Source organism: Lepisma saccharinum, chromosome 8 (genome assembly GCF_977018435.1).
Source record: "Lepisma saccharinum chromosome 8, izLepSacc3.1, whole genome shotgun sequence".
Taxonomy (NCBI): Eukaryota; Metazoa; Arthropoda; class Insecta; order Zygentoma; family Lepismatidae; genus Lepisma; species Lepisma saccharinum.
In genome coordinates, this window is record NC_139236.1 from 46,426,416 (window position 1) to 46,440,816 (window position 14,401).

The 14,401-nt window shown below is 39.8% G+C and overlaps 1 protein-coding gene across 1 annotated transcript in view; it reads left to right on the forward strand.

Annotated features, from left to right (window-relative positions):
* The first annotated feature begins 1,823 nt into the window (after positions 1 to 1,823).
* LOC145991450 (methyl farnesoate epoxidase-like) overlaps positions 1,824 to 14,401 on the forward strand; it is a 46,963-nt gene continuing 34,385 nt past the window's right edge. The window contains exon 1 of the mRNA XM_083127455.1: positions 1,824 to 1,939. The gene's annotated coding sequence lies outside the window, so the exon portion shown is untranslated. The remainder of the gene's footprint in view (positions 1,940 to 14,401) is intronic.

Below are 14,401 nucleotides of genomic sequence, written 5' to 3' on the forward strand. Positions count from 1 at the left end.
GTCAGCGAGGCTTTCCCTGTCAAAGCGATATCATAGCTAAATCACGTCACGTAACAGTCAGTCATCCCTGCTTCAAGTAACGTTTGCAACTGGTGAGTAGTTTCACGGAAACAGGAAAAAGGAAACGCCACATGGCCCCCGACTCCAAAACAACGTGAAAGAATTCGTACTTTCTCATCACTTGTAGGCTTTTTTAAAAATCCTTTTAAGGAAAAAGCAAAAACTTGCCTGAGAACAATGAAGTTAGAGCCCCGATCAATGTTCTTTGTTTCTCTATTTGTATAACTGTCCATTGATATTATGTCGCTTTTCTTCCACTTTTGGCTGAATGTACATTGAGAAAAGATTCAAATACACACGGACATACACTGAGGAGCCTGTAGGTCCAGCCGCCAGATCCCTATTTGCCTGTAGTCTCCAGAGAGTACTTCGTCAGAGAGAGGTTGACTAATTTCCATATTTGTCTGCTGTAGATTCCCGACAATTCGGATAGACGGGATCGAGACAACATCAAACTATTAAAAAATGGACTCATACGAAATAACGTAGAGAAAATAGGAAGAGACGGCAAAAAAAAAAACATATGTGATAAATGGGGTGTAGAGTAATATTATGAATATCGTACTTACATTTCTCAGTACAGTAGTCTACTGTATAACCTTTCCCGTGATGATATGATTTCCTCAAAATATCCCCTCCCCCTCTCGACAAGTATCTACCGGGGGTAATAATATTCTTACGTATGATGCTAAGCAAGTAGAAATATATATTCAAGTAGGAAACTGAAATTTATTCGTGCCTGAGTACCAATAACAAGTCAAATGATCCAACACATCATCGTTTTGTTGTGCTTTAGTTAAGGATATCATTCTGAAGGTTTATCCAGATATAACACCAACTGGCTATTGTTGATATCCTGTGCTGACCATAAAAGAGTTGTATAAGAATGTCTGGACGGTGACTTACGTGGAAGAGAGGTTGACATTTGTAGGTTTACGGAAAGTAAACACTTTGTTTCACGTAACACACCATGGACTGCATTCCTGCAAACTAACGAGACTCTGACATCTGAACTCAAAGTTAGTCTAATCCTCAGTGTCGTGTGCATCTGTGTTTGTGATTCCCTTTGATCAATTTCATCGTGTCGCTTTTCATCCCCACCTTCGTGAATTCCTAGAAGTGGTAGAAAAACGACAGGCTGTGAGTTCAGACGCCAGAGCCCCGTTAGTCCGCAAGAATGCAGTCCAAGGAGGAGAGGTTGACATTCGGGTGATTGCGGAAAGCTAGACTCGTAACAATCCTAACTCAGAAGTATCGTGACTGTAACAATCTGAATGTTGAGTAAAATGGGGAATAATAATATTATTATTAATAATAAAACAACGTCAATATGTGAACTGATTAGTGATTTTATCAGGAAAGCATTACTGTGACCAAACACACATTTGAGCTCGTTACAATTATGCAATTAACAGTAACGGGAGTAGCAGAGGGATTAAGAAAAAACAAATACCGCTTTCTCCTTTTCCCTACACGCAGCAAGAATCACAATGCTCGCAATTAAAAAGATTCCTTACTTTCCCTCTGCAGTGTCTTTGGCACAGGAGGAATGAAGTCCGCGAATCTAGGAAAAAAGAAAGAAGACGAAAACATTCGCAGCAACCTTGTCGCACCAATCCTTTCGTCGAGTTCAATCAGGAACAGATAATCTATAACCTGTTTCCCGAGGAGGGAGGTCTTTTGCGCGGTCCAGTTTTCATATGACGGGCCGAAGTTTTAAAAGTTCATGTGAACTTTTCCCTTTCTACACATTGCTTTACGTCGGCGCGGCAAAATGTACTTCAAAGAACGTGTCCTTGGTTTCTGAGTCACTGTTAGATTTTTACATGTATTTGTGCATACTTAGGAGGCGACTGATCGTGCAGATTGTATAAGAATTGTAAGTAGACTAGTGTAGACATTGGCATCAAGTAAATTTCAGTGTGTACTTCATTGTTGGCTTTGTTTTTCGGCCCAAAAAATTGGGTGGATTTACCTTGGACATTTTAGCAAAGTGGCCGGAGACACAATCGTAAACATAGGTTCGACTTATCCTAAAGTAATATTATATTATTATTATACATTACTATCTTTTAATTATAATAATGATGCCTTCTGTATTAATTGGTTTAAAATTATAAATATAAACACTTACTTCTAAGCAATTTCAATATAAATATTTGCTTTATATGTATTAATTGCTCATGTTCAATTACAGTATCCGTTTTATATTCTGTCCTATTGCTCTGACTGCTCTGGCAACTATTTTTTTTAAATTTATAGACGCAGAGTGTATGTGTATACATAAATGTGGAAAGGAGACATTATTTATTACTTGATAATTTGGAATTTTGAATATACAGGATCCAAATGTGTCTCCTCCATAATATTTTAAATTATTGTGTATTTTATAGAAAGCGAACACTGACACCACACAAACACACATAGACACACACTGAAACTCAATTTATTCACTCAATATAAAGGTAGATTTTCATTTAACAAAAAAACTGTATTTATCACTAGCATTCGTACAATATACGAATCTTTATGTATACTACTGTAGAAATTGGCATCAAGTAAATTGGTTTTGTTCAATTACAGTATCCGTAATATTACATAAGGTTGTACACCAAGGTCCATGGAATCAGTCATCCTCCCTACCTGAGAAGATCCCGCCATAACTGGGCTTTTTAACAACCCCCGCGGTCGAGAATTCTGTGACGTCATCGCGGAAGCACTTGCCTCCCTTCGCCAATCTTTTTACATGGATGCGCATTGGAGGCACGAATGTTTTCAATTAGTATACAGACATATGTGTATACAATTGTTGTTGGAGTTTTTGTATGCAACGTCGTATTTAGAGGGAGTCTGCGGGGGGATGAAGCTCCCCAGGAAAAGTTGCCAAGTACTAAAATTAAATAACCAAAATACTTAATTGCAGTATGTAGGGTTTAAAGTGAGCCGGAACGCTTTGGAACTCCGTTTGTTGTTGGAACTCAGTTCCTTCTGCAACATAATACACGGAAGTCACCCTTTGTTACACCTTGTAAACAATAGGTGAAGAGGAAAGAGATTTAAATTTGTCTCTTGTCGGTGGGTGGTCCGAAATGTAGAAAAAAATATACATTTAAGTCAGGTCAGTGCAATTCGTTTAAGTTGTAATGGAGAACATAATTTCCTGAAGTGGCAGACGCGATAGATCTTATGTTTATAGGATGCAATAATAATAATAATATAATAACTACATTTTTCTTTTGCACGATCAATTATGAATGACGAATTGTTTTATTCTACTTTGCGCTTTTTGCCACTTTTGTGAAGACGAATAAAAATGGTGATAAGATACATAGAGATGAGGGACAATCACAAATACATATTGTCAGCACGCAACACAAGCCCCATAGAGAAATATACTGGCCATGGGTTCAGACGTCCCTGAATAATGTAGTTCAGTGAGGTTGACATTTGCGTGTCTTGAGAAAGGGGTCACTCCTTGCACCCCCCACGATCATTTACGAACATACCACAATATTTATAGTAGTTTTTATGATGAACAAAACAAATAATAATAAAAACAAAGGAACCTAAAGAGTACCGAAACCTTTCTTCCCTGAAAAAAAAATCACTAATGCTGATAATAATATAATAAATAAAATGACATTGTTTTAATACGTTTATTATTATTAGTAGTAGTAGTAGATGTAGTAGCTCCCATGAGCCGGCCCCCGTGGTGGAGTGGTTAGCACATCGCGCTATTATCGCAATTACCCAAAAGTGGCAGAAAATCGAAGTAACCAAACCCAACCAATTCAAATCAAATCCAAGTAGTTCCCATGCCTATTAATTTGTGGTTGACGTTCCGGCTATTGAATGAATTAGTTTTGTATTGACATTGCCTGCGGAAATTAGTGCATGGTGATGATTAGGGCTCGGACATTGAGGAAAAATCCTTTTTTTTCCTAGTGTCCGAAGACGAGGCCCAACATAATATATGTTCATTTTGGGTCATTGTAGGCCAGAAAAAGGTGGGTTTTATTTGTACGTTTCTGCCTTTTTCGACGTTTTTTGGCTTATTGGTCCTTTTTTAGCCTTTTTTTAGGTCTTAACGGCTTTTGTTTTTGCAACTTCACCTTCTTTCGACTACGTTTTTACTGCCCATTCACAATTCGAATCATCATCAGTTCATCACCTCTTAAACATCCTTTCTGTAGTAAAGAAATAAAAAAAGAGAGAAAGAAATATATTTGAACCATCCCTGAAACTAAAGAAAAACATTTTTGAACCACTGAAGCAGGTACGGTTCAAGGTCCTCTAGAAGGTCGCGCTGTAAGTGGCAACTTTATCTTGTTTTGAAGCTTTCAGCACGGTGTATACGACCAGACAGCATGCGCCTGCAAAGATCTCAAGTCCGATAAGGAGGTGCCGCGCATATTCATTAAATATGTAATTAGAACTAAAGTTATTAATTAATTTGGATCACATTTATACGTCCTTTTTTTAGATATTTTTAGGTCTTTTTTTGGCAATTTATCGGTCTTCAACTTCCCAGCCCTAGTGATCAGCATGACGCTCCGGCCGACTTAGCCCACAAGAACCCATTTATTTGAGGCTGGGTGAACCCCAGAGTCACTTCATGCAGGGACAAGGGCGGAAAAATTCCGACCTTACATCACACACATCGGGAATCGAATTCGGGTCTCGTAGCAGTCAAACGCCCTACCGACTAAATCACCGCGGCTCCCTGCCTTTATTCACATAATAATCCAAAATTATTACAAATATTACCTATTCTGTATCTATTTCTTTCTACTTAATTATTTTCTGCCACTTTTGGATAATCGTGACGATGAGTGATAATTGGATGAAATTGATGAAGAACACGCACGCCTAGGCCGGGATTCTGACCTGGGAACTTCTGGGGCGAAATCGAAAGTCGACCACTTTATGCGCTCTTTGTTTTATAATATATTACTTATTAGCAGATATTGTAATATCAAGACAATTTTGCTATTCTTATTACATGTGATACAATTGACCAGCGTCCAAGAACCCTTCCCGAATATATTTCTAGACAGTGCCTACGTCTACAGTCTACAGTGAACGACGTAATGAATCAAATATTTTGTTGTAACTATTCAAAAATATTGACACGTCGTCGTTCTTTTCAAACGACTTTGTCAAAGCAGATTTAAAGTTTGCTTCCGCGGTGACGTCACAAGTTTACGTTCCCCGCCCCCCGCGGAAAAGGGGCTGTTATGGTCAGACCTCTTGAAGCGGGATAGGGGAAAGTCTTCACGGACCTTGGTTGTACACTGGAAAAATTGAGAAACGTCCACCCTTAAGGTTATGCAACCCGGAATTTCATATCCGCTAGTTTCGCCTGGAAGAGTATCTCGCGAGAAGTGTAATGTTTCAAACTCTTGAATCTAGCTACAGATTCACGTGAGCGGGTGGGGATCTTGCTTTCCTATTGATTTGATTTCAACGGAGAACAAGATTATTTTGAGAATGTCTCTGGTAATAATAACAAGAGTTATTAACATTTATGCTTGAGATTTTTTTTATTATTTTACCACTTCCGAACGAATGTGTGAAGAAAGGAGGTATCACGGATTTCGTTATCGCTCGGATACTTGACACCTCCCATGAGAGAGTCCTGCAGACGAAAATTTGGCATTATGACTAACTCTGTTATCTATTTAAGAGAAAAAAAGAAACCCTTCCGATAGCGTAAAGTCGCCTTGTAATCAATTCCCACTGGTGGTCCACCACTCTAGAACATAAGTTCCGTTTCCATAATGTATCTGTGTATAAATTAAACTAAAAAAACGTTCTTAACAACCCTCTGACCAACCCTTGAAGGACAAAAGCAAAAATGGCGTGGAACTTGTGATTGGATTTTACATCACTCGCGCTAATGCGGACCACCGAACTCCATTACTGCAGTTATTCTTTTCGAGACCTCTTTCTCGTTGATCCTGCCACCATAGGTAAGTCCAAAGAGAGGATTCTGACCCCCATAACCACCCCCTCCCCGTTCAGTGTGCCTATGTCTCTCACGCTTGCCTTTTCCAACTGTATCCTATTTGCATCCATTGAAGATTTTTTTTTCATTTTGCAGTAATGTTTGCGGCATTTTTCTTCAGAGTTATTCTTTTTGTTTTTAAATTTTTGGCAACATGTGGTTTGGAAAAACTTTGACGAACTTTGTTTCAAGTGTAAATGCATCTGGACGGTTCAAATCCGGGAACTTTTCTAACGTTGGAAGCGGCCCCGGCGCCCACCCAGCGTCGAATGACATGGGTACCTGGGGGAACCCTGGGGGGTAAAGGCGGTCAGGGACGTGATGCTGATCACATCATTCCCACTCACGACCGGATCAAGAAAGTGTGAGGCGTTACCTCCACACCCTCTATACGCCTTCATGGCGTGGTGCTAAGCACAGGGGAACACTTTACCTTTCATATAGTGTAGAGTGGGATTCGAACAACAAATATGAGCTCCGTCACGAATCGAACCACGGCTCCTTTGATTGTTTTATTTCCACGTTTATTAAATACCAATATGCTACGTTCAGCCTACTTCCGATTCTCGTATATTTCATTTCGTATTAGTTCTTAGACGGTACTCTTCCATCAGCAGGTGGGGTGCTGAGAAGGCTACCTGCGAGCGAGGGGGAGGTGGCAAGCAACACTGCCACAGCGAGTCGCTGTAAATGATTTCATCCTCTGCGCTGGGTTAAACCGGTTCTTGGAGCTCTCATGTGACGTCAGGATTCGCACCGCCGCCATGTTTGCGGCAAAGCTGTTTGTCGTCTGCAAGGAAATACCCACCACGCAGCGTTCGTTACACCTGCGCCAAGTGCACGTTTGTTGTTAGTACTGTGTAAAACGTCGGTAACATTGCATAAAAGTGCAACGAAAAGACAACTCTAATTCACCTGTGTTTATTTACTTCAACCAGCTACATGGAATCAGTTTGTTTTCGTATTTATTAGTGGTTCGGATTCTGCTTGAAATATTTACATTCAGTAAGTAACCTATGTTTCCCGCTCGGGGTGGGAGAAAGTGGTAATCGACAATCTTGAGTACAAATTAACTGAAAATTCCAAGACTCAGCCATTATCTTCTATGTTTCCTTTTAACGTTCAAAAACAGTAATTTCACTCCTTTCGTTAACAATTTGGGATATGCAGGCCTCAGTGACGGAGTTGTTAGCACAACACACTATGATGCTAGAGGCCTCGGATTCGAATCTCGGCCTAGGCATGACTGATTTTACGACTAGCCAAATATAGCAGAAAAACAAAGTAAAATAAACCAAATGAATCAATATATTTGAGATACTTGATTAAAACATGTTAATGATATATCAAAGCAGTGCTTTTCTACCGGCACATTTTCTCATGAATAGGATAACAATTAATAACGGTTTGTGTTAATGAATTAAATATAAATAATCAAGTACAAGCGTGCAATTATCAAGATGAATTTAACTTTGAATGTTATAATTTTTATCGTCAAACCTTTCTACCAAATAAAAAAATAACAAGGAAACGCTACTTGCAATTATGATAAAAAAAACACCAGTTCAATCGATTTGTACTGAAAGTCACAGAAAAATGTGATATATGAACCTACCTGAAAAGAAATGTTCCCACCGCTCTGTACTGTTTGTTTTGTTCATTAATGTTGGCACGATTTATTCTCGCCATGACGGCGTATTCTGATCAACAATCGCAAAATTCTGTGCCGTGAATTGCACCTTCTGTTCTTTCTCGGAAAATTCTAGGATAAACGTGAGTGCCTGTTAGCCCTATACAACCTAATATACGTAATATTGCCAAAGCATCGTAAAGAAGGTTCAAATCTCCCGCCCGCCCGCTTGAATTCCGAATGTTTACAAGAACCCGCCACAATCATGGCTACTCGATCCCACAATGCAACAGTTTGTGACGTAGGTGGAACACACCTATACTTTTGCGATACATTTCTGGCAGACATTTTAGCGAAGCGAGGCCATATGTTCCAGATTCGAACTCTGGTCAGGCATGAATGTATCATTGAGTATGTCCGGTCACCATTTTATAAATTGATAATTGAATATTATCGCGATTAACACAAGAGGCAGAAGAGTGAATTAAAATAGCTGAAATAAAAATTGATGCATTTGTGCCTGGTGCTAGCGTAACGACGAAGTTAACTCTTTATAAATGATGAGATAGGTAGCCCTCGCACTCAAATACACTTATACCGTGGTAAAAAAAATCCAACTTATCGCTGATCTCTTAATACATTCGGAATACAGCCAAGAGCGATGTAAAACATTGCAATTATATTGTTAATGTTTCACATCCCATAGTCTTTCTTTTTCTCGTAGCGGGGGCGGGGATTCATCCATTACAAATATCTCGGAAAGGATTTAGCAGCAATCCGTGATATACTTAAATATCATAACATGCTGCGTAGCCAAGGTTCTTGAGCCCTAGCCTCTGATAATTGTGAGTTTTTCTTTTTTGTTGTTTCTTCAATCTTCAATTTCCCTGAAGCATCATTCATTCCTCTGCCGCCATTCATTGACTATATGTAGAAAGTTGACATAAAATGAGTAAAATTCGAAAGTAAAACACAAGGATCTACTTTTTCCATGCACATTTCCGTATTTTATGATTTCAACGCTATCATTATTATTCTTGACATGCAATGGAATTGTAGCAACTCTCACAACGAACGTAAATTACATGTCACTCAGACACGACAATTCTAGCGGGCAAAGTGAATTTTTTTGTGTCCTGGCACATGGTAGCGCAATAACTATCTTCTGGCCTCCTACATATAAATCCGTACTTTTTATTCCAGTTGAGTGATTGACTCACAATTTCGCCATTGAAGGATTGGGTCGTATTTTGTATATTGTGTTTTTGGTGAGCTATGAAAAAGAAATCCAAAAGGTTCGCACTGAACAGAAAATTGTGTGTCCCCCCCCCCCCCTCTCTCTCTCTCTCAATTCCGTCTCTATCTGTCACCGCACGTCTCCACTATTTAGGTAAATTGTAGTTAGAAACATATTTACCGAAGAATATCCACATTGTAAATCATATTCCCCAATTGTTTTGATATAGGGCATTTATATTGCTCCGAATTATCTCCGTGAGTGGAATAGAGCTTCCCCGATGGCGCAATGGTAGCGTCGTCGCCTTGTAATCAAGGGGGTCCAGGGTTCGATTCCCGGTGGAGGCACATGGTGGTTCGGATCTCACTTTAAACTGTAAGTCCAGTTCCAATTAGCCTTATTGTGCATAAAGTAGGCTTAAAATACCAAATCATTCAATCAAATCCGTGAGAGAACTTTGTAAAGTTGATAAATTTAATACATTAACTTTAATTTAATTTAATAAAATGCATCCGTATTTTGTTAGGTTCAAATGAAAGTTCAACTTAAGTTTACATTACATTATGCATATTATGCATCGCATTGTAATCAAGGGATTCTGGGTGCGATGTATACGGTGGTTTGGATACCACTTTAAGCTGTAGGATCAGTCAAGATGAAACTCTCTGAGCACAAATTGCACTTAAAATTTGCTTTGTTATATTGTTATTACACGTTATTTTGTGCTAATAGTTGCCCTATGTGCCTAACGTTACAAAAAATACAATATATATAGAATTCATTGTATGGCTATAAATACATGTAAATGGACATTCTATTCTTGAAGACCTGTAACAAACTCTTTTAAGGAGAAAAATACTTCTAGCAAAACACATTACAATTGAATCATCTTATCGATATTTTCCAATTTTTAAATCTGCATGCACCTTTTTAATTTAATAGATTACACATTTATATTCATTGCGGGCTGAAACGTGCGAGAAAACAATGCATTTTTTAAGGGAATGCATGAGTCAATAATAATGTAGAGTTTATATACTCTTTTAATTTGCATTGATTGCAGCAAACAATTTCATGCTGCAGACTGATTTACACCAGGAAATGTTGGTTAAATCGCGGGTGCCAATTTCACTAGTTCAAAGGGAGGGCCTGGTTTTTGGTATCGAACATGATACCTCCGAACAAGACGTATTGGAAGGTGTAGAAAGCCCCATCAGGGTTCTCACAGTCAAACGTCTGCCGAAAAAGATCTGGCGAGAAAATGGGACATTTGATCTCGTCCCAACAAAACGTTTCTGTGTTACCTTCCGGGGTAACCAAATTCCTGATAAAATCATTATCAATAGCCATATACATGAAGTAAGTCCGCGAACAAGAGCAGTCCTTCAGTGTTTACAATGTTTCCGCTACTCGCATCACCAGAGGCAATGCCGTTCGAAACCTATGTGCGCTAACTGTGCAAATGAAAAACGTGAAGACCAGTGTGAAAGCACACCTTCATGCATTAACTGCAAAGAATCACATTCTTCTTTATTCAAAAATTGCCCCCGACGTAGACTAGAAACAGCTATACAAAACAAAATGGCTGAAGAAAAATAGCATATCACAAGGCAAGAAGTAAACTACAAGGGCTCTTTATTCCTATTCCCACCTGGAAGGAAGTACTCCGCCCAAAATGTACAGGTGCTAACTTACCCCATTACGCCTCCCAAGGTCGGAACAATCGGTGGACAACACTAGATTCGAGTTCCCTCTAAGACACAAACGGTCAACTACTATGAGATATTGAAGCATACAGAAGCGGGACTCACAAGGGATGAATCAGAAGTAGGGTGCTGATACCATGAAACCGCCAAAGCGTTCCACTCGACACCGTCCATCCAAAACAAAAAGAAAAGACGAGCACAAATCCCGTAAAACGAACACTAGCAGGAACTGGTATGACGACGATGAAATACAATCAAGGACCTCCAGTCCCACTTCCAATACAGCACTCGCTCAAAACCGATAGGACAGAAGGCTCGGCTCGCTTCTTTGACGAGTACGAGTGAAATCGGTCGAGAGCATCCAGTTCGGTCACCAACAAATATGCCCTCGAGAAACTCAACCTCAGCGCGTATAACAATAGAGCAAAATCAAATTTACAATTCGATCCTAGAAATGATTCCAAACCTATGGCAGGCGGTACGGGACGCAGAGAACAAAATCCGCCGAATTCAATTTATCAAACAAATACAATCTCTAACATCCAACCTCTTGGCTATTATGGAATACACGCCGTGACAGAACAAGGTTTGATAGATACCGGTAATGGAAATAAAAGTACAATGGAATGTCAATAGCTTCCCCGCGAGAAAATTGGAAATACTAAACTTGCTTGCCGAATGTAAACCCCAAATACTCTGTTTACAGAAAGTTAAAGGTACCAAACGCGAAAAATATCGTATCGCGCATTGTAACATATACGGTACACCAACAATTAATCGGGGAACGGTCATATTCATACACGAAAAAATACAACATGCAGGAGTCCCGATTCCGAATGACATAAGATTAAAAAGCAAGATTTTCAAGCAGAAATAGTAGCTATTCGCGTTTCCATTTTCCTACGAACATTCACAGCCATATCGTTATACATTCCTTCCAATCCAAACTCCCAACGCATACGTTCAAGAGATCTTGAAGAACTGATGCAACACGTCTCCTGACCTATCGCCGTTTTAGGTGATTTTAATGGCCACCACTCAACGTGGGGAGACCTTCATAACGACAGACTAGGTAACGTAATTGACACATGGATCACGGTGAATAACCTCATAATCTGTAACGATGGACCCCCCCCCCACTACCCCCTAAACTGAAATAACCCCTCTAGCATAGACCTGACGATAACGTCTCTGGAAATATTCATCCAGGTCAGGTAGCATATAGACGAAGACTTATAAGGCATCGATCACACCCCATTTTATTAATCAGACGACACCACAACTATCGACATCCAAGCTTGGACACCCTACAACCACCCCCAGTAAGGCGATGGAATAAAGCTTCCATTAACTGGGATGCGTTCAAGACCACATTGTTACAGATATTTATCCAAATTACACCATTCCTAAATGTAACCTCAGGTTACTACAATCTCATTGAAACGATCAAGATTGCTATGGACCACAGTGCGACTCGTACCCGCTTCAGTATCCCGGCCAGATACCCATCCATAAGTTGGTGCACGCGAGACTGCGAAAACATTAAAATCAGAAAACGACAACAACTCCGACAATATGAACGACACCACACCCGAAAAAATTTGTTTGAACTAAAACGCCTACAAGCGAAAGCCAAAAAATTCTTATCTCTATACGAAGAGAGCAGCGTGGCAAGACTTTTGCAATACATTAGATGGCAGCGATACCATAACCTCCATCTGACACAAATTTAATTCCATACGCAAACCCACCCAAAGTAAGGCAAAAACGCTAGACCGAACCTGGGAAAACGATTTCATCTCCTCCTTAACCCCACCCACCCTTCGATCAGCTCGGGATACAAACAAGACGAAATATTAAACTGGACCTTCACAGATGATTTTCCTGCGGTAACAGCATTAGAAATCCGAAATACCTTAGACTCCTTCAAAACTACCGAACCGGATACGACGGCATAACATATGACATACTTCGACACTTACCGGAAGAAGGTATCCAACTCATTGTAAAAATTTACAATGAAATATATCGCACCGGCACCATCCCCACAACCTGGAACGATCATATCGTAATTCCTATCCTCAAACCATCTAAACCTCTTAACAACGCACAATCGTACCGTACCGCCCCATTGTCTTAATTCCGGTACTCATCAAACTCTTTGAAAATACATTACAACATGGAATAAATTGGGCCTTGGAAAAGCAACAATTCTTCCCCCCAACACAAATGGCATTCAGGCTCAATCACGGCAGCCAAGACGCCGTATCCACGCTCACAGTAACAATACAAAATAGTCAGACAACTAAGGACTATTATTTTAGCCTGTTTACAGACATTGAAAGCCTATGATTCGGTTTACATCCCGATACTATGCAATGTCTTAGATAAATTACAAATACATCCTTCCGTTGTTAATATTATCTGGAATTACATAACGAACGAAATCTTGTATTTTGGTTTGATGATCGAGTGGACGGGGCCCGAAAAGGACGAAACGGAATCCCACACGGGTTCCCCTTCAGCCCCCTACTATTCAACATATATACCCAAGACATCCACTAATTAGATCTCGCTGAATTTAACTTACTACAATAACTTATCAATAAACTTCAGATGCCACTCAAGGCATTATTGCTTTAAAAAGAGTTACCACTGTACTTCGGAATAACCTACGAAGTATAGGACAAATTTTCCCACCCTCCAAATAAAAATCATAATCTTCAATCACCGACAATCCTTCACTTATCCAAACAATATTCCAAGTATCCAAAACATACCTCTCGTAGAGTCCCATACATATCGTGGAGACTCCACATTGCATACATTAAAGCAAAGGGGAAAAAATTATAAACATATTACGAAGCATATCCACCACTAAGTGGGGAGTCATCCATACATCATGTTATTATTTTATAAAAATTGCTTTAGATCACTATACGAATATGCAGCCCCAGTATACGGTGGGGCAAATACAGAACTCCTGAATCCGTTAGGACAGGCCTTACGTACTTGCCTTGGACTAATGCCTTCCAGCCCAAACGTGATTGTATATCTCGAGAGCAATGAACAATCACTCACTCAAAGACGTAAAAAACTCGCAGTACAATTCCTCCTCAAAACATGGGCTATACCCCCACCCTTTCAATAGAGAATTCGCAATACAAAGACAATGGGAGGTAGTAAAGATAATTGATCAATCAACCTCCCGATATTGTTTCTTGTACTGTTATTTCATAGACCCAAAGGCCTACCAGATATCATTTACCCACGAACACCCCATCATATACCAATTAACTATCCCTATAGAGTCAAACCTTGATATCCATTACGTCGACCGCGGTGAACATGGAATATATCAAGAAAGATGGCCGGAGTCGACGCTAATATACACGGACGGATCAAAACATGATACCGAAGTAGGTTTGGAATTTTATATCCCTTCCCAGAAAATAATTAGACAATTTAAATTACATCCCGACGCATCAATCTACTCGGCGGAATGTTACGCAATTTATAGAGCTCTACTTCACATTCTCTCATACTGACCGACGCCTTGAGCGTGATCCAAACGTTGTCACGAGCAGACACAGCAGCCTACAAACTTACGATTTTTCCTTATCTTATTCAAAGTGCAACGTTACGACTCCGAAAACGGGGGCAGGAAGTGACCTTCACCTACATCAAGGCACATACCAATCAATACAAATCCCAAGACTTAGTAGACATTTACGCAAAGCAAGCTCGGACACACGAACACG